Here is a 4,209-nt window from a genome sequence, read left to right as displayed (position 1 = left end):
GCACCAGGCTTGCCTACCCTCACGGAATTGGCGGGAGGCTCACACAAATCGGGTCCCCCTCCCGCCCCCCCGGGAAAGTGGGCAATCCTCCCGCATTGCCCACGCAGCCCCCCGCACCCCCCTTCCATGCTGTACTAAAATTGGTAAAATACCCAGTTTTCACGGGTCCGCGGCAATGGGCGTAGCTAAAATGCTGCAAATCTCATCATTTTAGCCCCACCCCCAATTCGCGGACCCACAAATTGCTTTCTTTGACTGCCATGGGGGCGGGGCTTGTGACGTCAGCCTCTCCCCGCCCCGGAGAGGACAACAGAAAAGTCGGCAAGTATGATGTGCACTGTAATGTTTGCATGTGTTACTCCAACATCCTCCTCCACTCCATACTTGCATGGCACAAAAGACAGCCAGAGAGTAATTTTATCGACTCTAACTCATACTTGCCTACCTGACCCTCTCCATGAGGGAGAAAATGATCTGTTCCTAAACTCCCCTGGTAATGTATGATTGCCATCACCTGTGGTGAGCTAGGTAATTGATAAGAAAGGCGTTTTACCACAGGTGCTGGCAATCATACATTACCAGGGAAGCCCAGGAACAGAGCATTTTCTCCCTCATGGAGAGGGTCAGGTAGGCAAGCATGCTCTAACGTGGCCATCTTTCTCCTTCATCCACTAGGTGTCACTGGAGTTACACTGGGGAATAGAAGGCGACCACAGGGAGCATGGGCACTTTAAAATAATTAATCAGTGTGACCAACTCCTCCCCTTCTACTTCCCCTCCCAGGCAGTCTTAGATCGTGCCCAAAAGGGAGCAGGTCACATTTGGCTCATCTCCTGGGCTTTTTGATAATTAGGGCATAAAGCAGCAAGTTTTGCCTTTGAGGACAGGCAGATAGTTGCTGCTACTATCTGCCTGCGACGTGGGAGCCTGCCGGAGGGAGCCGGCTGCTGCTTAAGGGTTTGCGCCCGGCTCCCTGGCTGACAGAGACCACCGTCTCTGGAGCTGTAACGGGCGCCGCTCTCACGCAGCGTGCACCCGATCCTCCCCCAGCCCCACCGCCGACGGCATGGCCGCAGCACTGTGAGTATTACCCTGCCTTCCTATTAGAGGAAGGTCAGGGACACAAACGGCGGTGCAGCAGAGGGTTTTTTAAACCTGGCGCCATTATGGGTGACGTAGCTGCCAGGCGGGGGGCGGAGTTACCGCGCGGTACTTCCCAGCAGGCCTTGGCATACCCCAGCGTTCCTGCAAGTCGCGGCGGCCATCTTGGACATTTGGCGCCGTTTGAACACGCTGCTGGAGGCTCCACAGTTGCGCTGCAGATCTATCCTGACTGCAGTTGGGCGATTCCTGTCCCCTGGTGACCGTCCTGCTGAACGCTCTATCCGGTCTGTGAGTTACAGTGGGGATTAGAGCTAGGTGGAGACAGTTTGGGCTGTGTCTCAAACTTAGAGCTATAGCGCTCCTAGGTATATGCCATAGCGCTGTACAAAGCTCTGTGACAGCTCTTTTACCTTCACTGTCTCTCCCTTCCAGCATAATATATTGCTGCCTATCCTATACCTACTATCTGTGATCAGTCTGGTAGTGTGTGATGATTGCTGGGTGTTCTGTTGAACCATGGCAGGGGGTAGCTCCAAGAGGGTTACTTGCAAGAAGTGTGCTGTTAAATTTACACCTTCTAAGGAGGGAGACTCTGTATGTGATAAATGCGCTGCTTTACCCCCAGCTCCAGAGTCCCCCGTTCATACCCCTGTTTGGGCATCACAATTAGCTGATGTGATGTCTCATTTAGCTTGCGAGCTCTCTGCAGCTCAAAAGGACAGAGAAACTTCCAGAACTCAACAGGCTTCCTTGACTTCTGCTGTGCAGAGCTTAACAAAGGCCTTGACACCAGCAGAGGGCGCCATTGCTTCATCTTCTAGGCAAAATCTCCCTACCTTACACAGGAAAAGGGTATTACAGCCCTCTGGGGATTCTGGAGAGTATGATGATATGCCTGATCTGGAGGAGGGCGAATTTGCCCTTCCAGATAATTATGATGATGATGATGATGATGTGGAACCTGAGGCTCAGGCGTTAGTTACGCAAGAGCCGGCCCCAGCCACTCCAGGTCTGGAGGACCTTATACATATGGTAAAGGTTGCCTGCAAGGTGTCAGATGACACAGACATTCCTGCTCGTCCTTCTTTCTTTGGAAAGAGACAAAGGCAGTCACCCACCTTCCCCCCAGCGGAGGAGTTGGATGAACATATATTGCAGGCTTGGAATCATCCTGATAAAAAATTCCAGGTACCTCAGAGGTTTCTGGCTGCTTATCCTCTTCCACCAGAGGGTAGAAAGAGGGTCGAGATTCCTCCAGTAGTGGACTCTTCAGTCTCTCGACTGTCCAAAAAGACGGTTCTCCCGGTGCCGGGTGCAACTACTCTTAAGGATACTTCTGACCGTAAGTTGGAGGTAACCCTTAAGAACATTTTTTCAGCAGCTGGAATTATTCAGCGTCCGGCCCAGGTCGGGTGCTGGGTAAATAAAGCCATGGGGGTATGGGCTTCTCAGATCCTAACAGAGGTCCGTGAGGGCTCTGACCCTGCTTCTATTGTTCAGCTGGCTGAACAGATCCAGGAGGCATCCAATTATCTAATAGACGCCTCTTCTGACGTCTGCATGGTTGCAGCCAAGGTTTCGGCCTTATCTATATCAGCTCGCAGAGCTCTCTGGTTACGCCAATGGCAGGCTGACGCAGAGTCCAAGCGTGCTGTGGAGGCCCTGGCGTTCAATGGGGAGGTTCTTTTCGGGCCAGAGCTCGACAAGTGGATCTCCCAAGCAACGGGGGGTAAGTCCCACTTCCTTCCCTCAGCGGCTCCTCCAGCTACACGCAGGACCCCTCAAAGGCCCTCCTTTCGGTCCTTTCGGCCTACGACCAGATTCAGAGGTCGTTCCAGAGGCGGAGCTCCATCTAGAGGCTCCAGAGGACGAGGCAGAGGCGCCTCGGCAGCTGTCCAGGAGCCCAAGTCCTCAAAGCCAGCCGCATGACTGTCCACGGTCTCATCTGGGGGATCCCAGAGTCGGGGCCCGACTGCTGTCCTTCTGTCACATCTGGCTGCAGTCTTGTCAGGACTCGTGGGTAAGGGATCTCGTGACCCAGGGTTACAAGATCCATTTCAGGTTAGTCCCTCCAAACAGGTTTTTCAAGACCGGTCTCCCAGTCTCAGGAGACAAGGCGCAACTTCTGTTGTCAGCAATCAACAAGCTGCGGACAACGGGAGTTGTGATACCAGTACCCGAGGATCAGCGTACTCAGGGATACTACTCCATTGTGTTCCTTGTGCCGAAGCCGGATGGCTCGGTAAGGCCTATACTAAATCTAAAGGATTTGAATCCGTTTCTACAAGCGGTCAAATTCAAGATGGAGTCCCTGCAGACGGTGATTCAGGGACTGGAACAGGGAGAGTTCCTGGTATCCTTGGATATCAGGGACGCATACCTGCACATCCCCATCTGGCCTCCTCACCAGGCCTTCCTCCGGTTCGCTATACAGGAACAACACTGGCAGTTCCAGGCCCTGCCGTTCGGTCTCTCATCGGCCCCCAGGGTCTTCACCAAGGTGATGGCGGTGATGATGGAGGTCCTCAGGGCACAGGGGATTACCATCATCCCCTACTTGGACGATCTTCTTCTGAAGAATCGTTCGAGGGAGGCCCTGTTGTCCAACATACGACTCACCCAGGAGACTCTCATCACTCATGGGTGGATTCTGAACTTTGCAAAGTCTCAGCTACAGCCGTCCCAACGTCTTCTCTTTTTGGGGATGATTCTGGACACCCAGCAGATGAAGGTTTTTCTACCACCCGACAAAGTTCAGTCCCTGCAGGTCCTGGTCAGGTCGGTCTTGAGACGGCCACAGGTAACGGTGCACCTTTGCACCAGACTCTTGGGGAAGATGGTGTCCTCCTTCGAGGTGGTACAATATGGCCGCTTCCACTCGCGCCAATTCCAGTTGTCTCTCCTTCACCAGTGGTCAGGGTCCCACCTGCATCTTCAGCAGCGGGTGACCCTGTCTCCTCGAGCCCGTCTGTCTCTGCTGTGGTGGCTCAACTCCGAAAACCTGCAAAGGGGCAGGAGGTTCGGCATATGGGAGTGGACTCTCCTCACCACAGACGCCAGCCTTCGAGGCTGGGGGGCGGTAACGCTGGAACACCAGTTCCAGGG

Source organism: Crinia signifera, chromosome 1, assembly GCF_055691185.1.
Source record: "Crinia signifera chromosome 1, ASM5569118v1, whole genome shotgun sequence".
In the NCBI taxonomy this organism is placed as follows: Eukaryota; Metazoa; Chordata; class Amphibia; order Anura; family Myobatrachidae; genus Crinia; species Crinia signifera.
This window is presented reverse-complemented; position numbering follows the sequence as displayed.